The sequence below is a fragment of the Bubalus bubalis genome, chromosome 18 (genome assembly GCF_019923935.1).
Source record: "Bubalus bubalis isolate 160015118507 breed Murrah chromosome 18, NDDB_SH_1, whole genome shotgun sequence".
NCBI classification, from domain to species: domain Eukaryota; kingdom Metazoa; phylum Chordata; class Mammalia; order Artiodactyla; family Bovidae; genus Bubalus; species Bubalus bubalis.
The window spans coordinates 39411619-39436544 of NC_059174.1; the positions used below are offsets into that span (position 1 = coordinate 39411619).

Below are 24926 nucleotides of genomic sequence, written 5' to 3' on the forward strand. Positions count from 1 at the left end.
ATAGATTAACCTGGTGTAGTCATTCTGTGTTCACTTACACCAAGTGCAGGAGCATGAGTTTAACCTGTTATCAGGGATTTAATAATATTTAATATTGCAGCCATCTGGTGATGTCCATCTGTAGAGTCTTCTCTTGTTTTGTTGGAAAAGAGTATTTGCTGTGACCAGAGCATTCTCTTGGCAAAACTCTGTTAGCCTTTGCTCTGCTTCATTTTGTACTCCAAGGCCAAATTTGCCTGTTATTCCAGGTGTCTCTTGACTTTCTACTTTTGCTTTCGAGTCCCCTATAATGAAAAGGACATCTTTTTTTGGCGTTAGTTCTAGAAAGTCTAATAGGTCTTCATAGAACCATTCAGCTTCTTCAGCATTACTGGTTGGGGCATAGACTTGGATTACTGTGATACTGAATGGTTTGCCTTGGAATCGAGCAGAGATCATTCTGTCGTTTTTGAGGTTGCACCCAAGAACTGCATTTGAGACTCTTTTATTGACTATGATGGTTACTTCATTTCTTCTAAGGGATTATTGCCCACATAGATATAATGGTCATCTGAGTTAAATTCATTCGTTCCAGTACATTTTAGTTGCTGATTCCTAAAATGTTGATGTTCACTCTTGCCATCTCCTGTTTGACCGCTTCCAATTTGCCTTGATTCATGGATCTAACATTCCAGGTTCCTATGCAATATTGCTCTTTACAGCATCAGACTTGACTTCCATCACCAGACATCCACACCTGGGTGTTGTTTTTGCTTTGGCTCTGTCTCTTCATTCTTTCTGGAGTTATTTCTTCACTGTAGCATATTGGACACCTACCGACCTGGGGAGTTCATCTTTCGGTGTCATATCTTTATGCCTTTTCATACTGTTCATGGGGTTCTCAAGGCCAGAATACTGAAGTGGTTTGCCATTCCCTTCTCCAGTGGACCGCACTTGTCAGAACTCTTCACCATGACCCTTGATATCTCCATCATGACACCTGATGCAAAGAACCCACTCACTGGAAAAGACCCTGATGCTAGGAAAGATTGAAGGCAGGAGGAGAAGGGGATGACAGAGAATGAGATGGATGGTATCACAGACTGAATGGACATGAGTTTGAGTAAGCTCTGGGAATTGGTGGTGGACAGGGAAGCCTGACAGGGGTTGCAAAGAGTCGGACATGACTGAGCAACTGAACTGAATATTGCAGCCACATTGTTGGTTTGTGGCTTAAATTTTTTATGACATAGTTAAACACATTTGTCTAGATCGTTCTTTTTCTCTAAACTATTTATGTACACTATGTTGAGCAGATACTTTTATTTTAAAAAGTCTTCATAGCTTTGTGGATAACCCTATTTTGTTTACATGTATATCTACATTGTTTTCCTCTTTAAGATTGTATGTCAACACCTAATTAATTTACTGGGCAAGACAGATGTGCTTTTATTGTCTAGACTTTTGGGAGTTTCTGTTCTGTTGCCAGTGAACTCCAGGGCTGAAAAATTAGTCTTTCTATTAGGCTAGCTTAGAAAATTCAAAACAAGCACAAACATCCTAAAAAATTTCCTTTTTTTTTTTTTTTTAGAGTAAACATTATTCCTGCAACTATTTAATAACTCTAGTAATGTTAGTCTGTTCCTGGAGCTATTTTTATTGCACATACTTTTTGGGTTGTTCAATTTGAAATTAATTGATTTTTCTATTCTCTAAAACATTTTATTTGTAGTATATATATTTTAATGAAGTATAGGGCTTCCCTGGTGGTTCAGATGGTAAAGAATTCTGCCTGCAATGCAGTAGACCTCGTTTTGATCCCTGAGGCAGAAGGATCCCTTGGAGAGGGTATAGCTATCTACTCCAGTATTCTTACCTGGAGAATCCCATGGACAGAGGAGCCTGGTGAACTAACAGCCCACGCAGTTGCAAAGAGTCAGACACAACTGAATGACTAACAACACACTACTGAGGTATGGTTGATGCACAGTTCAGTCGCTCAGTCATGTCCGACTCTGCGACCCCATGGACTGCAGCATGCCAGGCCTCCCTGTCCACCACCAACTCCTGGAGCTTATGCAAACTCATGTCCATTGAGTCAGTGATGCCATCCAACCATCTATCCTCTGTCATCCCCTTCTCCTCCCACGTCAATCTTTCCCAGCATCAGGTTCTTTTCAAATGAGTTAGCTCTTTGCATCAGGTGGCCAAAGTAAGATTTTCAGCTTCAACATCCGTCCTTCCAATGAATATTCAGGACTGATTTCCTTTAGGATGGACTGGTTGGATCTCCTTGCAGGTCAAGTGACTCTCAATAGTCTTCTCCAACACCACAGTTCAAAAGCATCAATTCTTCAGTTCTCAGCTTTCTTTATAGTCCAACTCTCACATCCATACATGACCACTGGAAAAATCATAGCTTTGACTAGATGGACCTTTGTAGGCAAAGTAATGTCTCTGCTTTTTAATATGCTGTCTAGGTTGTTCATAACTTTCCCTTCCAAGGAACAAGCATCTTTTAATTTCATGGCTGCAGTCACCATCTGCAGTGATTTGGGACACCCCAAAAATAAAGTCTCTCACTGCTTTATGTTTCTCCATCTATTTCCCATGAAGTGATGGGACAGGATGCCATGATTTTAGTTTTCTGACTGTTGAGCTTTAAGCCAACTTTTTCACTCTCCTCTTTCACTTTCATCAAGAGGCTCTTTAGTTCTTCTTCTCTTTCTGCTGTAAGGCTGGGTTCATCTGCATATCTGAAGTTATTGATATTTCTCCCAGCGATCTTGATTCCAGGTTCTGCTTCATCCAGGCCAGCATTTCTCATGAGGTACTCTGCATATAAGTTAAATAAGCAGGGTGACAATATACAGCCTTGATGTACTCCTTTTCCTATTTGGAACCAGTCTCTTGTTCCATGTCCAATTCTAACTGTTCCTTCCTGACCGGCATACAGATTTCTCAGGAGGCAGGTCAGATGGTCTGGTATTCCCATCTCTTTCAGAATTTTCCACAGTTTATTGTGATCCACACAGTGAAAGTCTTTGGGATAGTCAATAAAGCAAATAGATGTTTTTCTGGAACTCTGTTGCTGTTTTGATGATCCAGCGGATGTTGGCAATTTGATGTCTGGTTCCTCTGCCTTTTCTAAAACCAGCTTAAACGTCTGGAAGTTAATGGTTCACGTATTGTTGAAGCCTGGCTTGGAGAATTTTGAGCATTACTTTACTAGCATGTGAGATGAGTGCAATTGTGTGGTATTTGAGCATTCTTTGGCATTGCCTTTCCTTGGAATTGGAATGAAACTGACCTTTTCTAGTCCTGTGGCCACTGCTGAGTTTTCCAAATTTGCTGGCATAGTGAATGCAGCACTTTCACAGCATCATCTTTCAGGATTTGAAATCACTCAACTGGAATTCCATCACCTCCACTAGCTTTGTTTGTAGTGATGCTTTCTAAGGCCCACTTGACTTCACATTCCTAGGTGAGTGATCACACCATCATGATTATCTTGGTCGTGAATATCCTTTTTGTACAGTTCTTTTGTGTATTCTTGCCACCTCTTCTTAATATCTTCTGCTTCTGTTAGGTCCATACCATTTCTGTCCTTTATTGAGCCCATCTTTGCATGAAATGTTGCCCTGGTATCTCTAATTCTCTTGAAGAGATCTCTAGTCTTTCTCATTCTATTTTCTTCTATTTCTTTGCACTGATCACTGAGGAAGGCTAGTTGATGTGTACAGCATTATATAAATTTTAAGAGCATAACTTAGTAATTCACGATTTGTAAAGATGATATTCCATTTTAGTGGTACTTACATTGTTCTTTCTTTATTTTCTCCATTCTTTCATTTTTACCAGAATTACAAACTCAAGGGCAAGGCATAATGATATACTGATTTTATATCTCAGATTGTCAATACAGATGTCTATAGAATATTATGTGATTTTTTAAAAATTACATAAAACTTTAAAACATATGCAACATTAAAACTAGGTGACAACCCTCCCATGTACCTTCACCCAGCTTCAATAACTATCTATATTTTGTTAAAACTTATTTTATTCTTCCACTTTTTTTTTCTTGGAGTGTTTTAAAACAAATATCTGTAACATACCACACCTGACAAAATTAATAGTCACCCAATACTTAAGTCTGTGTTTAATTTTTATAGTTTGTCTAAAAAATGGCTTTTTCAGTTGATTCAAATAAGGATCCAAATAAAGCTCAGATGTTGCATATACTTAGTATGTCTCCAGAGTCTCTCCATCTTTTGAGTCCCTCTCCCAACATTTTCTTCTCCATGCCAATTTAACTCTTCTATAATTTTGTACATTCTGGATTTGGCTAATTATTTTATCTTTTAACTTGTATCTCTATGCCACACATTTTCTGTGAATTGATAGTTAGATCTAGAGAATTGATTGCCTTTGGCCCCGGTACTTGGTAAGCAGTGTTGTGTTGTATACTTTTTTTTATCATGTCACAAAGCACGAAATGACTGATTGCCCTGTCTCAGTGACGTTAGGATTAGTTAGAGATTCAGGTACTAATTTTATTTCTACACTACTAAGTTTTCTATCAATCTTTCACTTAATAACATTAGCTTCTATTGAATATTGGTTTTTAGCTCTACTAAAGCTGGATGCTTGGGGCTGGTGCACTGGGACGACCCAGAGGGATGGAGGGAGGGGGGTTCAGGATGGGGAACACGTGTATACCTGTGGTGGATTCATGTTGATGTATGGCAAAACCAATACAATATTGTAAAGTAATTAACCTCCAAAAGAAAAAAAAATCCCTACCAAATATCAACAACAACAACAACAAATTCCAAATTAGTGGTTTCTAACCATATTATGCAGAGAAGGCAATAGCACCACACTCCAGTACTCTTGCCTGAAGAATCCCATGGACGGAGGAGCCTGGTAGGCTGCAGTCCATGGGGTCGCTAAGAGTCGGACGTGACTGAGCAACTTCACTTTCACTTTTCACTTTCATGCATTGGAGAAGGCATTGGCAACCCACTCCAGTGTTCTTGCCTGGAGAATCCCAGGGATGGTGGAGCCTGGTGGGCTGCTGTCTATGGGGTTGCACAGAGTCAGACTCGACTGAAGCGTCTTAGCAGCAGCAGCAGCAGCAGCAACCATATTATGTAGTAATTGGACTTTATAATATGTTCTTGAAGTCAGCTGTTTGTTTTTTTCTGAATAGTTTTTTTTTTCCTGAATAGTTTGTTGTGGATAAGCTGGAGAAATGCTTGCTGTTGTTCAATTGCTCAGTTGTGTCCAACTCTTTGCAACCCCCATGAACTGCATCATGCCAGGCTTCCCTGTCCTTAACTATCTCCCAGAGTTTCCTCTGACTCATGTCTTTTGAGTTGGTGATGCCATCCAAACATCTCATCTTTTTTTTTTTTCAAATGAGTTTTTTGGCCCTTTTTTTGATCTTAGTTTTTTGAATGTTGAGTTTTAAGCCAACTTTTTCACTCTTCTTTCACCTTCATCAGGAGGCTCTTTAGTTCCTCTTTGCTTTCTGCCATAAGAGTGATGTCATCTGAATATCTGAGAGTATTGATATTTCTCCAGGCAATCTTGATTCCAGCTTGTGAGTCATCCAGCCCGGCATTTAGCATGATATACTCTGCATATAAGTTAAATAAGCAGGGTTACAATATACAGCATTGATGTACTCCTTTCCCAATTTTGAACCACTCTGTTGTTCCACATCCAGTTCTAACTGTTGCTTCTTGTCCTGTATACAGGCTTCTCAGGAGACAGGTAAGGTGGTCTGGTATTCCCATCTTTTGAATAATTTTCCACAGTTTGTTGTGATCAATATGGTCAAAGGCTTTCATGTAGTCAATGAAGCAGAAGTAGATATTTTTCTGGAATTCCCTTGCCTTGTCTATGATTCAGTGGATGTTGGCAATTTGATACCTGGTTCCTTTGTCTTTTCTAAATCCAGCTTGTACATCTTAAAGTTCCTAGTTCACATGTTGTTGAAGCCTCGCTTGAAAAATTTTAAGCATGACCTTGCTAGCATGTGAAATGAGTGCAATTGTGTGGTAGTTTGAACATTCTTTGGCATTGTCTTTCTTTTGGGATTGGAATGAAAACTGACCTTTTCTAGTCCTGTGGCCACTGCCAGGTTTTCTGAATTTGCTGGCACATTGAGTGAAGCACTTTAACAGTATCATCTTTTAGGATTTGAAATTGCTCATCTGGAATTCCGTCACTTCTAGCACTTTGTTCATAGTAATGCTTCCTAAGGCCTACTTTAGATCACACTTCAGACTTCAGGATGTCTGCCTGTAGGTGAGTGACCACAGCATAGTGATGATCTGGGTCATTAAGACCTTTTTTTGTATAGTTCTGTGTATTCTTGCCCACCTCTTCTTAATCTCTTCTGCTTCTGTTAGGTCCTTAAGGCATTTTTAATTTTTAAAATTGAGGTTACTAGATCTGCATATATATTACCTACTTATCTTATTAACTGTTCTCTTAATTATACTGCGTGTATTGGCCTGTTACCTACAGGTTGCCACATTAGTAACGTGAAGTGAAGTCGATCAGTTGTGTCCGACTCTTTGCGACCCCATGGACTGTAGCCTATCAGGCTCCTCCATCCATGGAATTTTCCAGGCAAGAGTGCTGGAGTGGATTGCCATTTCCTTCTCCAGGGGATCTTCCCAACCCAGGAATCGAACCCGGGTCTCCCTCATTGCAGGCAAACGCTTTACCATCTGAGCCACCAGGGAAGCCCCATTTAAACCTCATAAAAATTGAGGTTAGTTGATATATAATATTAGTTTCAAGTATACAACATAGTGATTCAAAATTTTTGTGGTTTATACTCCATTTGTAGTATAAAAATATTGGCTGTATTCACTATGCTGTACAATACATCCTTGTAGCTTATTTAATTTATACGTAGTAGTCTGTTACCTCTTAATTCCCTACCCCTGTTTTTCCCTCCCTGCATTTGTCCCCCACTGGAAACCACTAGTTTGTTCTCTATATCTGTCAGTCAGTTTCTTTTTTAAAAAATAATTTTATTTATTTATTTAGCTGCTCAGGGTCTTAGTTGTGGTGTGTGGGGTCTAATTTCATGAGCGGCATCAAACCCTGGCCTGCTGCATTGGGAATGTAGAGTCCTAGTCGTTGGACCACCAGGGAAGTCCCTGTCAGTTTCTTTTTTGTTATATTCACTAGTTTAATTTTTAGAGTCCACATACAACATAACATATAGTATTTGTCTAACATATTTCACTAAACTTAATATTCTCTAGGTTCATCCATGTTGCTAGAAATAGCAAAATTTTGCTCTTTTTTATGGCTGAGTAGAATTCCATTGTGTATGTATACTACATCTTCTTTATCTACCCATCTATTGATGGACACTTAGGTTGTTCCATGTCTTGTCTATTGTATATAATGCTGCTATGAACTTTGGGGTGCATGCATATTTTTGAACTAGTGTTTTTGTTTTCTTTAGACAAATACCTAGGAGTGGAATTGCTGGATCATATGGTAGTTCTATATTTAATTTCTTTTGGAGCCTCCATATTGTTTTTCTTAGTGGCTGCACCAGTTTACCGTCCCACCAACAACATACAAGGGTTCCCTTTTCTTCACATCATTGCCAACATGTTATATGTGATCATTTTGAAGATAGCCATTCTGATTGGGTGAGGTGAGATCTCATTGTGGTTTTGATTAGCATTTCTCTGATGAGTGATAGTGAGCATCTTTCCATGTGCCTGTTGCTGCTGCTACTGCTGCTAAGTCGCTTCAGTCGTGTCCGACTCTGTGCGACCCCATAGACGGCAGCCCACCAGGCTCCACCGTCCCTGGGATTCTCCAGGCAAGAACAGTGGAGTGGGTTGCCATTTCCTTCTCCAATGCATGAAAGTGAAAAAATAAAGTGAAGTCGCTCAGTCGTATCCGACTCCTAGTGACCCCATGGACTGCAGCCTACGAGGCTCCTCCATCCATGGGATTTTCCAGGCAAGAGTACTGGAGTGGGGTGCCATTGCCTTCTCCGATGTGCCTGTTAGCCATCTGTATATCTGGAAAAATGCCTGTTCGGATCATCTGCCCATTTTAAAATCAGGTGTTTTTTTGTATGTTTGTTTTTAAATCAGGTTTTTTTTTTTTAATATATTGAATTTGAGCTGTTTATATATTTCAGATATTAATCCCTTATCAGTCATCAGTTCAGTTCAGTCGCTCAGTTGTGTCCGACTCTTTGTGAGCCCATAGACTACAGCACACCAGGCTTGCCTGTCCATTACCAACTCCTGGAGCTTGCTCAAACCCATGTCCATCGAGTCAGTGATGCCATCCAACCATCTCATCCTCTGTTGTCCCCTTCTCCTCCTGCCTTCAATCTTTCCTAGCATCAGGGTCTTTTCAAAATTATCTTCAGTTCTTTGCATCAGGTGGCCAAAGTATTGGAGCTTCAGCTTCAGTATCAGTCCTTCCAATGAATATTCAGGACTGATTTCTTTTAAGATGGACTGGTTTGATCTTCTTGCTGTCCAAGGGACTCTCTCAAGAGTCTTCTCCAACACCACAGTTCAAAAACATCAATCATCAGTGTTCAGCTTTCTTTGTGGTCCAACTCTCATATCTGTACATGACTGCTAGAAAAACCATTGCTTTGACTAGACAGACCTTTGTTGGCAAAGTAATGTCTCTGCTTTTTAATATGCTGTCTAGGTTTGTCATAGCTTTTCTTCCAAGGAGCAAGCGTCTTTTAATCTCATGGCTGCAGTCACCATCTACAGTGATTTTGGAGCCCAAGAAAATAAAGTCTCTCACTGTTTCCATTTCCCCATCTATTTGCCATGAAGTGATGGGACTGGATGCCATGATCTTAATCTTTTGAATGTTGACTTTTAAGCCAGCTTTTTCACTCTCCTCTTTCACTTTCAACAAGAGACTCTTTAGTGCCTCTTTGTTTTTTGCCATAAGTGTGGGGTCATCTGCATATCTGAGGTAATTGATATTTCTCCCAGCAATCTTGATTCCAGCTTGTGTTTCATCCAGTCTGGCATTTCTCATGATGTACTCTGCATAGAAGTTAAATAAGCAGGGTGACAATATACAGCCTTGACATACTCCTTTCCCAATTTGGAACCAGTCTCTTGTTCCATGTCCAGTTCTAACTGTTGCTTCTTGACCTGGATACAGATTTCTCAGGAGATAGGTAAGGTGGTCTGATATTCCCATCTCTTGAAGAATTTTCCACAGTCATATCATTTGCAAATATCTTCTACCATTCAGTAGAACTTTTTTTTCTTGTTGATGGGATTTGTTTGTTTGTTTGTTTTGCTGTGTAAAAGCTTTTAATATGGTCCCATTTATTTTTGCTTTTGTTTCCTTTGTAGTAGAAGACAGATCCAAAAATATTTTCTTCTAGGAGTTTTATAGTTTCTGGTCTTATAAATACTTAATTTAAAAAAACACTTCATCAGTTTTCAGATAAGTAAGATGGTGTCTTAGTAACTTCTTAGGGGTGACCAGTGAAAATTTTTTTATAGTTTTTTAAAAAAATTATCTTTAGAAACTTCTGGGTGCTTATTTAGATGTATCTTAATGAATTACAGTTATTGTTTTCACTTGATGCTCAAGTTATCCTAATTGGCATGGGTGGGTCAGAGAGAGGATCCTTCAAGTTGATACTAGGTTATTTTTTAAATAATTCAATCTCTGATAATTTCCATACTTTCTGGCACAACTCAGTTCCATCTTTTATAATTTCTGCCCATACCTGCTACCATCCTGACCTTAGTGGGAATGTCTGTAGTACTGTGCTTCTCAAACTTGGTCTCAAGACCCTTTTACCCTTTTAAAAATTATTGAGGAATCCAAAGAACTTTAGTTTATGGGAGTTATATCTGTTGATATTTTCCATATCAGAAATTTAAACTGAGAAATGTTTTATTAATTCAAAAATAATGATAAAACTTTTATATTAAATATTTTTTATGAAAAATAATTTTCAAAACAAAAGTCATGAGAAGCATGGCATTGTTTACATTTTTCCAAATCTTTTTTTGTTTATGTGTTTTAATAGAAGACTGCTAGGTTCTCATATCTGTTCTTACATTCAGTCTGTCGCAACACAGTTTTTGTTTTGTTGAAGTACTTAACATCTGGCCTCACATAGCTATGTGGTTGGAAAGGGAGGAGTATTAAGCAGCCCCTTTAGGTAGTTAGGAATATTCTCTGATGCCACACCAGAATCTGACAGATGATAGTTTCTTAAAATTCAGTTGCAATGAAGAATGTTAAAGTAAATTAATGTCCTTTTATACTCTGTTACACTAATATCCATTGGTCTGTCTTGAGCTTTGAGTGGGTCCCTTACCCACACTTGGTTTTGTAACGCCATGAATTTGTCCTTTGGAAAATATCAGTTCCTTTAGTTTTGCAGATCTTGCAAATGTTGACACATTTGATTATATGGTATCAAAAAAGAATCACATTTTTAAACATCTCAACTAATGTCTCCAACGTAATCTAACTACTGAGAAACTCATGCTCACGATGGTGAACAAAATTTTTCTTAAATTCTGATTTTCACTTGTGTGCTTGAATGTTATGGCAGCAAATATTGTCAGTTGTTTTCCTTGAAGTGATAGATCATTTTATCAATTTTTGAGAAAATATCTGTCAAAAATACGTCTGAATAACTACAGTTTATCTGCTGGTTGTTTTTTAAGGTAAAAATGGTATTCCATGAAAAGTGTAAAGCTTCAATTTACAACTCAGTCTCACAAATGCTTTTCCTGAAGACAGCCATCATGCTTGGATATGCAGCAGAAGTGCTTTGGGTATAGTTTCCATTTCTTCTCCTAGAATATTAAAGACGTGTGCTCAGGGGTCGAGACTTAATGAAATTCATCATGTTTATTACTTCGTCAAAGATATTCTTTTTTAAAATATTTTATTTTGTTTATTTGTAATTGAAGGATAATTGTTTTACAATGTTGTGTTGGTTTCTGCTGTACAACAGTGTGAATCGGCCATCAGTTCAGTTCAGTCTCTCAGTCATGTCCGACTCTTTGCGACCCCATGAATCGCAGCACGCCAGGCCTCCCTGTCCATCACCAACTCCTGGACTTCACTCAGACTCAAGTCCATCGAGTCAGTGATGCCATCCAGCCATGTCTTCCTCTGCCGTCCCCTTCTCCTCCTGCCCCCAATCCCTCCCAGCATCAGGGTCTTTTCCAATGAGTCAACTCTTCTCATGAGGTGGCCAAAGTACTGGAATTTCAGCTTTAGCATCATTCCTTCCAAAGAAATCCCTGGGCTGATCTCCTTCAGAATGGACTGGTTGGATCTCCTTGCAGTCCAAGGGACTCTCAAGAGTCTTCTCCAACACCACAGTTCAAAAGCATCACTTCTGCAGCGCTCAGCCTTCTTCACAGTCCAACTCTCACATCCATACATGACCACAGGAAAAACCATAGCTTTGACTAGACGGACCTTTGTTGGCAAAGTAATGTCTCTGCTTTTGAATATGCTGTCTAGGTCGGTCATAACTTTCCTTCCAAGGAGTAAGCTTCTTTTAAGTATGTATATATCCCCTCCCTCTTGGAATCCCTGCCAATGCAACCCTTCTGGGTTGTCACAGAGTGCTGGCCTGGGTTCCCTATGTTATATATAGCAGCTTCCCACCATTTATCTGTTTTACACATGGTAGTGTGTATAGTTGGTGATGGACAGGCAGGCCTGGTGTGCTGCAGTCCATGGGGTTGCAAAGAGTCGGACATGACTGAGCGACTGAACTGAACTGAGTGTGTAAAAGTGTATATATGTCAGTGCTGCTCTCAGTTTCTTCCCCCTTCTCCTTTCCCTGCTGTATCCACAAGTTTGTTCTCTATGGCTGCATGTGTATTCCTGCTCTACAAATAAGTTCATCAGTACCATTTTTCTAGATTCCATATATATGCATTATATCAAAGGCACTCTTAAGTAAAAATGGCTTCTCCTCCCCCCACTATAATATGGTGATGAAGAATGACTCTAGTATAGTTTGTTGCCACTATGGTGATTTATGCTGACACCAGCAATTTTGTTCGTTGCTTTTGTATTACATTTACTGTTAACATAGTGAAAAAGGGAAATAAATAATGTCTTGGTTTGGGTCCACACACCACACTTTGAGAACTGGGGCTCTTTTCCCCATTATATCAGCTGCTGAGATTTTACAAATTTATTTTTATTTATATTAATGAGGTAATAGTTACTATTTTTGAGGCTTTTAAAAGCATAAATGAGTGTTTAATTTTTCCATTTTTTAAAATCTGTGAAGATTAGCATAGAGTATATTTTTCTCTTTGGCTCTACTAATATGATTAATTGTATTAATGGATTTCCTAATAGTGAACTCTTATTACATTTCTGAAATAAGCACTGCTTTATCTTGATGGATTATTGGGTTCTGTTTGCTAATACTAAGTACAATATTTGCTTTAATATTTACAAATGAGATAGGTTTGTATCTTTGTCTTATTGAGCAGTATTTTTCTGGTTTTGTAATCAATATTATATTTGCTTTATAAAAATAATTTGGATGTTTTCTTTTTTCCCCAACTCTCTGAAGTAGTTTAAATAGTGTTTGCATAATCTTTGAGGTTTAGTAGACTTCTTTGTGAAACAAGCTTAGCTTGGTATGTTTTTGGCAGGGGAACTCTTATGATTTCCTATATTTCTTTTTCCCAGGTGGACTCTAGTGGTAAAGAATCTGCCTGCCAATGCAGGAGACATAAGAGATGCAGGTTCGATACCTGAGTTGGGAAGATCCCCTGGAGAAGAACTGGCAATCTACTCTAGTATTCTTGTGTGGGAAATCCCATGGACAGAGGACCATGGATTTGCAGAGTCAGACTCGACTGAGCATGTGTGCGTGCACACATATTTCTTTTTACAAAATTCATTTGTTTAGAGCCTCTGTTTCTATTAGTGTTAGTTTTGATATATTTACCTAGAGTTTTGCTTATTTCATCTAAATTTTCTCAAGCATTTTCTCTTGTAGAATTGCATAGAGTAGTCTCATAATTTAAAAAAAAATTGCTGTGTTGAGTTTTTCTTTTGTGTGCTTATACTTTTAAAAATCAGGTTAACTCTTTCTATTTTGTTGCTTAATTTTCAGAGAACCAGCTTTTTTGGTTTACTTACTGTTTATTTCTGTTTTCTAACTCATCAATTTCTGCTTAAATTTTTAAATTGAGGTATAATTTATATATAACATTATTTCAAGTGTGCAGCATAGTGATTCAGTATATGTATATATTGCAAAATGACCACCACCACTAGTTAGCATTTGTCATCATACATAAGTTACAAATTTTCTTTTTCTTACAGTGAGAACTTTGAAGATCTACTTTCTTGGCAACTTTCAAGATTACAGTATTAACTACAGACAGTTGACTCTTGACCAACATGGATTTGAACTATATGGGTCTACTTACATGTGGATTTCTTTCACTTAATACATATTATATACATACACTACACTATCCACAGTTGTTTGAATTCGTGGTTGTGGAACTATGTATATGGAAGGTGATTGTAATGTTATACTTGAATTTTCGACTGCATGAAAATTCAGTCCTGGGGACCTGGGACCTGGGACCTATATTCCCTGTATAGGTCACGGGACCTCACTTTTACATTTTTAATTTTGTATATTCTACATATAAATGAGATCATAGGTTGTCTTTCTCTGACTTATTAATATTTCACTTAACATAATACCATTTAGATCCAACCATGTTGTCTCAGATGGCAAAGTTATTTTTTTTATGACTGAGTAATCCATTGTATATACACCACATATCCTTCATCCACTCATCTGTTGATGGATAGCTTGCTTCCGTATCTTGGCTATTCTAAATTTAATGCTGCAGTGAACATTGAACATGAAAGTGAAAGTTGCTCAGTCGTGTCTGACTCTGAAACCCCATGGACTATACAGTCCATGGAATTCTCCAGGCCAGAATACTGGAGTGGGTAGGCTTTCCCTTCTCCAGGGGATCTTCCCAACCCAGGGATCGAGCCCAGGTCTCCCACATTGCAGGTGGATTCTTTATCAGCTGAGCCACAAGGGAAGCCCAAGAATACTGGAGTGGGTAGCCTATCCCTTTTCCAGCGGATCTTCCTGACCCAGGAATCAAACCAGGTTCTGAATTGCAGGTGGATTCTTTACCAACTGAGCTATGAGGGAAATGCATATATATGTGTGTGTGTGTGTGTGTATATATATGTATTTGAATTAGTGTTTTTGTTTTCTTTGGGTATATACCCTGAAGGGAAATTACTGGATTACATGACAGTTTTATTTTTAATTTTTTGAAGGCTGGGGAAGCTGGTTCCTGTTATTGATGAGGGAAACTTTCTAAGGCTGAGGAGTTTCCTCTTAGTACTGAGCAGGGCCAGCCTGGGGGATGGCAATGATGCAGACAAAATGAAACTATTCTTCCTATCTTTTTTGTGTGGTTATTTTCAATTTTTTGGCTCTGTTGTGTTGCTGAGTGTGCTGCAGTCCGTGGGGTCACAAAGAGTTGGCACGACTGAGCAACTGAACTGAACTGTGTTGCTGATACTTCTTAAGTGGACTCCTGAGCTCTCCCAGAGCTATTTTCATTCATGGATCGGTGTCTAATTGTTAACCCTTTGTGGGGGGTGTTTCCTACTCCACAGTCTTGATGAAGTCACTCTTGTTTAGGCCTTTAAAAATGTCACACTATTGTCTTTTAGGTGCATGATTTCTAACAAGATGACTGTTGTAATTGTTATTAATACATTTATTTCTCTTTAGTAATTAATATGTCTTTTTTCCACCTTTGACTGCTTTCAAGATTTTCTCTTTCTTTTGTGTTTTTGGAGGTTGAATTTTAATATGTATACATCTGACTTGGGTATTTATCTTGGTTGGTAGTTTAGATCTATAGTTTGATATATGCCATTAATTTTGGAAATTCTTAGCCATTATCCCTTAAAATATTTATTCTATCCCAGTCTTTGTCTTTTTTCCTTCTGGAGTCATAATTGCATATCTATTAGATCATTTGTTGTCTTATAGTTCTTGAATGTTATACACTGTTTTTATTTTTAAATGTTTTTTTCTTTGTTCAGTTTGTATATTTTTCAGATTTGCTGATTAAGCTTTGTTAAGTCTACCGAAGAGACTGTCAGTAACAGTCTTGATCTCTATTACTGTGTTTTTATTTCTAGCCTCTCATTTTTTTTCCTTATAGTTTCCCTTTCTGCTGAAATGACTCATTTGACAATGAGTATTGTCTACTTTTTCCACCAGAGCCTTTGCAATATTTTTCATAGTTATTTAAAATTCCTATCTGATAGTACCAATATCAGTGTCATATGTGAGTCTGGTTCTCTTAATTATTTTGTCTCTTGGCATTGTGGGTTCTTTCTCTTGCTTTTTTGAATACCATGTAAGTGGTATTACTACATAAGTGGTATTATTATTATTTTTTAAATAGGGGAGATAGAGAAGAAGGATCTGCGCAGGGCTCCATGGCCTTCCTGCACAGCTGCTCTTGTCCTCCCCTAAGCCTGTACCATGAGGACTGCTTTCTCAGGACTCCTGTCATAATTTTTTTGTGAGTACCCATTGAAATCTGTTGAAAGAGGGGCCAGTGAGTGATGTGAAGTTCCCTTTATCTGCAGCCTTTAGAGCTCCAAATTCTGTCACCAGCCAGTACTTAGCCTCCACCAATACAATTCTAGGTGAATTCTTCTTACAAGTATTCAAATGCCCCAAGTAAACAAATGCTTGCATTTCCCATCTCCCTGTAGGCATTTGTCTCTCAGATTTGGGGCTAGCTGACATTTCTTCAACTTCAGCTCTTTGATGGATTCAGGAAAGGTCATTGACTTGCAGTTTGTTGAATGTTTTTTTTCAATTGTAAGGTCTTTTTCCAGCTATTGATACCCAAGTAGAAACCAGAAACCCCAAACTTACTCCTTCTTTTTACCCTGCTCACCACCCCCCGGCCCCAGAATCTCTGCTGGTAGGATGACTCTTTGTCCTGGTTTACACCAGTATAGTCCCCCTTTCACTCAAGAGTTTTCTTTATTTGAATGGTAAATTGTGTGATCACCCTGTCCTTGAAAATATTACATAATGAGATTTCACTGGGAACATATGTTAACTTTGGATGAATTTGTTTATCTTGGATAAAAATCAAATATTGAAGGTCATTTTGGCTATATTCAAAACGACATGGAGGTGTACATGAAAGACACATCAACCAAATCCAATGTGTAGACTTTGTTTGGGTCCTGTTTTAGTCCAAAATAATTATTTTTACACAATCAGGAGCATTTGAACATGGACTTAGGTATAAATATTGTTATTCAGTTAAGTATTATAAAGATATTACATTATGTTTTTTTAAAAATATTATTTGTCATAAATTCTGATGTATTTGGAGGTGAAATGTTATGATAGTGGGAATTTATTTAAAAATGCTCAAAAATAAAAATGAAGGTGAAGGGAGAAAGAAATTTGATAGGTAAAAACAAGAATGACAAAATATCGATAATTACTGAAGCTAGATAATATATAATTATTTTATTATCTCATATTTATTGTAGTTTTTGTCAACTTCCATAATAAATACTTTAAAAAAGAGAAACAGGAATATAATCAGGAATCTTTTTTTTAAAAGGTAATTATCCTAAAGTTGGGCTTCCTTGGTGGCTCAGATGGTAAAGCATCTGCCTGCAATGCAGGAGACCTGGGTTCATCCCCTGGGTCGGGAAGATCCCCTGGAGAAGAAAATGCAATCCACTCTAGTACTCTTGCCTGGAAAATTTCCGTGGACTGAGGAGCCTGGTAGGCTTCAGTCCATGGGGTCGCAAAGAGTCAGACATGACTGAGCGACTTCACTTTCTTTCACACTTTCTATCCTAGAATTTAAAGTGGTAAAGGTGAAGTTTTCTTGTGGCAGATCAGAGGTCAGGCAGCCCTGCCTAAAATTTCATTTGAAAGCTTCCTGTGCTTCAGTGGGTATTCAGGTAATCAGATAATATGTTACATTACAGGTATAGGGAGGGAGGGGAAAAAAAAGAGGTGAAATGCCATGGTTTTAATGTAGTTCAGTCCTGCAGACCTACACTGGACCCAGAGGAGGGAATGAACCTTGCAGGTGTCTTATTAATCCTGGTTCAATTTAGTGTCTATTTTGTGCAAACTTGAGCTTCCCTGGTGGCTCGGACGGTAAAGAATCCTCCTGCAGTGCGAGAGACCTGGGTTTGATCCCTAGGTTGGGAAGAAACCTGGAGAAGGAAACAGCTGCCCATTGCAGTATTCTGGCCTGGAGAATTCCATAGACAGAGGAGCCCGCTGGCAGGCCACATCCATGCGGTTGCAAAGAGGCGGACACGACTGAGCAACTTTCACTTCACTTCGTGTAAACTTACCTTAGAAGGGGTATGTTTTGCTTTGCTTTGCTTTTATCCAGGTTCTCAATGTTGCTCTATTCTCTCCTGTTTTCATAATATGGAGAGACAAATGCCTTGGGAAGGGGATATCAAGGCTATAAACTCCATGGGGGCAAGGACTATTCACTGCTTTGAACTAGGGATACCTAGTACCATTACTGTACATGAAAAGCATTTAATAAGTAATGGGTGGTTTATGTCAGCTTCATTTAAAATGAAAACAACATTGTGCAGTTGCATATAGACTACCTTTCTTTCAAATATATGTATGGAAATAATTAGGAGAGGACAGTGATTCTCTCTTCCCCTCTAAAAGTCCTTAGCTCTAGTTCAGCTAAGAAATCAAGAGACTGTAATATCCTGTCTACAGAAAGTTGAAATGACAGGTACCCTTAAATAAACAGGTGTAATTAATCATGGTGCTACTTGTTTTGATGAGCATGCGAGAGTGACAAGTTAATAATAAATCTCCAGCTCATACAGGGGAGGTGGCTAAGGAGATGCTGTGGTTTAATTTACATCTTCGGAAGGCAGCGAAGATTTAATAATCTCTCTGCCTTATATATCAAACTAACACCCCAGAGGCAGAAAAGCAAACCATTTTTAACTGTTAATCTGAGAAGCAATAAAATCTTGTCTCAGGTCAAAAATAAATTGAGTTTCTGGTGGTCTCAATGGACCCTTAGGATGTGTGATTTATTCAGATTCTAAAGTGCTCAAGACCCCTGGGGACCTTGGCTGCAAAACCAGGCAAGCTGGGAACACCATGGGGATTGCCAGTCCAGTCAGAAGACTAGACCGAGGGCAGTAACTGATTTTACCTTAGACTTACCCAATAATTTATTTTACCTTCTGTGTCAGCTACAAATAGATTATGGAATACAAACCTTTGTGAATTTGAGATTCAGTTCTAAATGATTGCTTTAGTTCTGTTTAGGTTAATTGTCATATCTTGTATAGTCACTCAGTCATGTCCAACTCTTTGTGACCCCATGGACTATAGCCCACCAGGCTCCTGTGTCCGTGGGATTCTCCAGGCAAGAATACTGGAGTGGGTTGCCCTTTCCTTCTCCAGGGGATCTTCCCAACCCCAGGATTGAACCCGGGTCACCTGCATTACAGGCGGATTCTTTACCGTCTGAGCCAGGGAAGCCCTCACTTCTGTTAATACTTGCTGTTAAAAGCTCAAAAACTGTTTTGAGGTTTTTACTAAGTGTAGGATTTTAACCTGACTAGAGAAACTGGGATACAGGAAGGGAAAATAATCCTTCACGGCACAATGAATCACTTGTGAAGCCTCAAGTGTTCAGACTTCCAGCTCTTTGTTTCTAAAGGAGCTAAACTATGAGGTACATTCAATTTATTAATTTGGAAAACTGCCTCCTTATGGATACCAGTAGAGAAGATGCCATCTTCTTTGTTTAAAGAATGGACCAGAGCTAGTTGAGGATCCCAAGAGAGACACAGAAACAATTTAGAAATAACTTGAGTCACCCACTCCTTGCTTGAAGGGAACCAGACTCTTGGTCTTTGGGGAGCCACCCAAATTGACTGAGGGAAGATGGAGGAAAATTCCCAGGATCCCTGCAGGGTTAATTTATTCAAAAAGGAAATTGAAAAATACTCAACATGCAAAAGTCTTGTGAAGAAAATAAAGGAAAACCACAGAAAATGCCACAGGCTGAGGAAGACCGCCCTTTGGAAGCTGTACCACAGGAGGCAGAAAGAAATCCTCAACCTTCTGAAGAAGGTTTAAGCCAGGAAGCAGAAGGAAACCTTAGAGGAGGGCTGACTCAGCCTGGTTAGGGATATAAAGAGGATGCTCCTATTAAGCATTTAGACCCTGAAGAAATGACAAAAGGAACAGATGAGTTGGAAAGGCTTAGGGAAGACATAAGAAGAATAAGAAGCATGTTTGTGATGATGCATTGGAAGCAAAGACATTCACGCAGCCATCCATATCCCATGTGGTTTAGGCCTTGAATTCTTTTTTGTCCGATATTAAAATCTGGCCCCTGCTTTCTGTTAGCATTTCCTGATGTATCTTTGACTTTTGCTTTATTTTGATCATCTGGTGGAGTTTTGTTTTAGGTAGTTTTCCTTGTTATCAGCATCTGCATTTTGTATTTTGACACATTCTCTAGGTCTATTTTTCGATTGGGAAATTTCACACATATGCATGAAAATATGTTCATTCCAACATAGCAGGTTACAAAGCAGCATATTCAGGTATATCAGTTCAGTTCAGTTCAGTTGCTCAGTCATGTCTGACTCTTTGCGACCCCATGAATCGCAGCACGCCAGGCCTCCCTGTCCATCACCAACTCCTGGACTTCACTCAGACTCACGTCCATCGAGTCAGTGATGCCATCCAGCCATCTCATCCTCTGCCATCCGCTTCTCCTCCTGCCCCCAATCCCTCCCAGCATCAGGGTCTCTTCCAATGAGTCAACTCTTTGCATGAGGTGGCCAAAGTACTGGAGTTTCAGCTTTAGCATCATTCCTTCCAAAGAAATCCCAGGGCTGATCTCCTTCAGAATGGACTGGTTGGATCTCCTTGCAGTCCAAGGGACTCTCAAGAGTCTTCTCCACCACCACAGTTCAAAAGCATCAATTCTTCGGCGCTTAGCCTTCTTCACAGTCCAACTCTCACATCCATACATGACCACAGGAAAAACCATAGCCTTGACTAGACGGACCTTTGTTGGCAAAGTAATGTCTCTGCTTTTGAATATGCTATCTAGGTCGATCATAACTTTCCTTCCAAGGAGTAAGCGTCTTTTAATTTCATGGCTGCAGTCACCATCTGCATGGTCTAGTGGTTTTCTCCACTTTCTTCAATTTAAGTCTGAATTTGGCAATAAGGAATTCATTATTTGAGCCACAGTCAGCTCCCAGTCTTGTTTTTGCTGACTGTATAGAGCTTCTCCATCTCTGGCTGCAAAGGATATAATCAATCTGATTTCAGTGTCGACCATCTGGTGATGTCCGTGTGTAGAGTCTTCTCTTGTGTTGTTGGAAGAGGGTGTTTGCTATGACCAGTGCGTTCTCTTGGCAGAACTCTGTTAGCCTTTGCCCTGCTTCATTCTGTACTCCAAGGCCAAATTTGCCTGTTACTCCAGGTGTTTCTTGACTTCCTGCTTTTGCATTCCAGTCCCCTATAATGAAAAGAACATCTTTTTTGGGTGTTAGTTCTAGAAGGTCTTGTAGGTCTTCATAGAACTGTTCAACTTCAGCTTCTTCAGTGTTGCTGGTCAGGGCATAGACTTGGATTACCGTGACATTGAATGGTTTGCCTTGGAAACAAACAGAGATCATTCTGTCGTTTTTGAGATTGCATCCATTTTGGACTCTTGTTGACTATGATGGCTATTCCATTTCTTCTAAGGAATTCCTGCCCACAGTAGTAGATATAATGGTCATCTGAGTTAAATTCACCTATTTTAGTCTATCTTAGTTCACTGATTCCTAGAATGTCGATGTTCACTCTTGTCATCTCCTGTTTGACCACTTCCAATTTGCCTTGATTCATGCACCTAACATTCCAGGTTCCTATGCAATATTGCTCTTTACAGCATCGAACCCTGCTTCCATCACCAGTCCCATTCACAACTGGGTGTTGTTTTTGCTTTGGGTCCATCCCTTCATTCTTCCTGGAGTTATTTCTCCACTGATCTCCAGTAGCATATTGGGCACCTACTGACCTGGGGAGTTCATCTTTCAGTGTCCTATCTTTTTGCCTTTTCATACTGTTCATGGGGTTCTCGAGGCAAGAATACTGAAGTGGTTTGCCATTCCCTTCTCCAGTGGACCACGTTCTGTCAGACCTCTCCACCATGACCCGGCCATCTTGGGTGGCCCCACACGGTATGGCTTAGTTTCATTGAGTTAGACAAGGCTGTGGTCCGTGTGATCAGATTGGCTAGTTGTCTGTGATTGTAGTTTCAGTCTGTCTGCCCTCTGATCCCCTCTCTCAGTGCCTACCGTCTTACTTGGGTTTCTCTTACCTTGGATGTGGGGTCTCTCTTCACGGCTGCTCCAGCAAAGTGCAGCCGCTGCTCCTTACCTCTGATGAGGGTAGCTCCTCTTGGTCACCGCCCCTGCCCTTGGGCGCCGGGTAGCTCCTCTCGGCCGCGCTCATGCGCCGTCACGGCAAAGTCTCAAATTGTGTGTGTATATGTACATGCATATATCAGAAATTTAACTGTACTTGTTTCTGTGTGATGTTTTTTATTTCTTAAATGCATTTTTTTAACGAACACATCACACACATGAAGAGAAAGTTTTTTTTTATTAAGAGTCAATCAAATAATTTGCAACCAGCTTATAAAGTCAATGGGGGCACTTAAACTCTTGATGATAGAACTATTAAAAAAATGTAAACCTCAAAATACCTCTGGATCTCTTAGCCAGAGGAATAAAACTGGCAATTATTACAGGGGAAAAAAAAAAAAAAAGAATGGACCGTAATGATCTCAGAGAAATAGGAAGGTAGAATTATGTGCATTTGCTGTATGTACAAGTGTATTCATTGTTCTAATTTGCTATGAAATAATTTTTATAAAGGAATTAGATTGTAAAATATGATTTCATCTTTTTACACATGCTGCTTATAATTTCAGCTGAATCACTGTGATGTTTAATGCACTGTTGCAGGAAGTAGAACATAAAAATACTCAATTCCCCTCATCTCCTACCTCCCTCCAGCCCCCATGGCTTTAAATTATTGCAGTAAATTAGGGTTGCATTTTGTCATGTCTTCTAAGGGCACACTGACTGGCATAGCATGAGCTTCAGCCTGTAACTAGCATATCCATTCAACTTAGTAATTAAAAAACCACCAGTATCACCCCAGACATACTTGGGCTGCTTTCACCTGCCTCTGTTTGAGGAAGGCTTTATTCTCCTGGTCAGAAATTTGGGTTGGGTCAGGTAGGAGAATTCTTAGAGGAAGATCCCTTTCTCATTTGTAATTGACTTAGCAAACATCCTTTGCCTCCCTTAGGTCATGAGGATGATGGGACATATAAGGACAGAGGCACAGAGCGCTGTGTCAGTTTCCCATGGCTACTGTAACCAGGTACTTAGTGTCGTAAGCACAAATTTACTATCTTCCTGTTCTGGAGGTCAGAAATCTAAAATCAAGGTATTGGCAGGTGTGTCCTTCTCAAGGCTCTAGGGAAAAGTCTGTTTCCTTGTCTTTTCCAGTTTCTAGAGGCTGCCTGCATTCCCTGGTTCATGGCTCCTTCCTTGAATCACTTCACTTCCTGTTTCTGTTGTCACATCTCCTGCTATTCAATATGATCTCCTCTTTCCCTCTTACAGGGATTCTTGTGATTACATTGAGCCCTGGATAGTCCAGCATAATCTCCTCACCTTAAAATCCTTATTCATACCTGCAAAATCATAGTTTTCATAGAAGGTAACTCATGCATTCCAGGAATTAGGATGTGAATGTATTTGGAGGTGGCTTTATTCAGCACAGAATTTGGCATTGAGTAACTCTGCCACTCTCTATGTTAGTTTGACTATTACGTGAGTTTCTTAATGTTTCTGAATATCAAGTTTCTTTTCTGAGAAATGAAGTAAATAATACCATCTCCTAGGGTTGTGTGAAGGTTGAAAGTGAAAGTGAAGTTGCTCAGTCGTGTCCGACTCTTTGCGACCCCATGAGCTGTAGCCTATCAGGCTCTTCCGTCCATGGGACTTTCCAGGCAAGAATACTGGAGTGGGTTGCCATTTCCTTCTCCAGGAGATCTTCCCCAACCCAGGATTTGAACCCGGGTCTCCCACATCATAGGCAGACACTTTACCGACAGAGCCACCAGGAAAGTCAGGGTTAAATGCCTGAAAACAATTAGCATTGTGTCTGACACGTATTACTAGTTCAATGAACAAGTAGTTAATGGATTATTGTTTTTACTATTCAATGATGAAAGGGCACAGTCTCACCTCTTTGAGGACTTCTCAGTCTAGTGGAGAAGATCAACAGCTGAACAAGTCATTATAAGTCAGCATGAGGCAGTGTTGCATGGACTATATTTGTCACAGGCCACAAGGGTCCTTCATACATGATTTCATTCATTCTTTTGTAGATGTGTAACTAACATGAGTTTTGGGGCAAAGGAAGGGAAAACATAAAAGGTTGTTCTGAGGCTATGACTGACATGGAATGTCAGGTCCTGGAAGGTTGTGTATTTTTATTTTGATGACCTCATATTTTTTCCTAAGGAAAAACTGTTTACTGCTCTTGAGATAAAATGTTAACTCTCTTGGACTTGGAATATGTGCCATTTCACAAGTTAGGGCCTTGGACGTCTCATACTATATCATATGGTAAAAGGAGAGACAATAGTGTAGGTCTGTAAGTGAAAGTTGAAAGTCTTCCTGTTCCTCTGTCTTCTTGCTGCTGACGTTCACACCTTCCCTCCCCCAATGGGAAAGAGTGATGATCTTTTGGAAATGTTCCAGGATTCTGGTTGGGCCATGTGTGCTGGTAACTGGAGTCCCTGTGTGTGACGAAGTCACATTCTTGAGTGGGTGCCATTTGTGTGTCTCTCCCATCATTGTGGCTTGGGTGGTGAGGACCAGGGTCCACTCTTTTCCTTCTGTGTGCCAGCTGGCCTGAGCACATGTGCTCTCCCTCTTCTGTCTTGTTTCCTAATTCTGCTCTCATTTCACCTAGCCCTTCAGCCACAGGTGACACCAACTCTTCATTTGGCTTCTAGAATATCGCTTTCTTATGTTTTCTTCTGCCTCATGCTCAGTTGGGTCTTTCTCATTTCTCTGACTTAATATTCAAACTTAAAAAAACTCAGTCCCCAAGACCTCTTCTCTTTTCTGTCTCTATTTATCCCTTTTTATGGATTTAAATACTATCTATATATTAATGATGCTGGCATTAGTTTTCCTTTGCTGCTGTAACAAATTACCAGAAACTTAGTGGCTTAAAACAACACTGATTTATTATTTTACAGCTTTTTAGGTTAGAAATTTGACACAGTCTCACTGGGCTACAGTAACTTGTCAACAGAGCTGTGTTCCTTTCTGGAGTCGCCAAGGGAGAATCCATTTCTTTGTTTTTTTTTTCATCTTCTAGAGGCCTTCTACATTCCTTCATTTCAGTTCAGTTCAATCACTCAGTCGTGTCAGACTCTTTGTGACTCCATGGACTGCAGCATGCCAGGCCTCCCTATCCATCACCAGCTCCTGGAGTTTACTCAAACTCATGCCCATTGAGTTAGTGCTGCCATCCAACCATCTCATCCTCTGTCATCCCCTTCTCCTCCCACCTTCAATCTTTACAGGATCTAGGTCTTTTCCAATGAGTCAGTTCTTTGCATCAGGTGGCCAAAGTATTGGAGTTTCAGCTTCAGCATCAGTCCTTTCAATGAACATTCAGGACTGATTTCCCTCAGGATGGAATCTACGTTCCTTAGTTTGTTTTATTCTTTATCCAA

The 24926-nt window shown here is 39.5% G+C and overlaps 1 protein-coding gene and 1 pseudogene across 2 annotated transcripts in view; both read left to right on the forward strand.

Moving 5' to 3' along the window:
* The window catches only part of HYDIN (HYDIN axonemal central pair apparatus protein), a 420256-nt gene that overhangs the window by 12421 nt on the left and 382909 nt on the right, over positions 1-24926 (forward strand). For both annotated transcript variants that reach the window (XM_044932144.2, XM_044932145.2), the window contains exon 2: positions 15501-15620. The gene's annotated coding sequence lies outside the window, so the exon portion shown is untranslated. The remainder of the gene's footprint in view (positions 1-15500; positions 15621-24926) is intronic.
* Positions 18611-19481, forward strand: LOC102414244 (annotated as a pseudogene).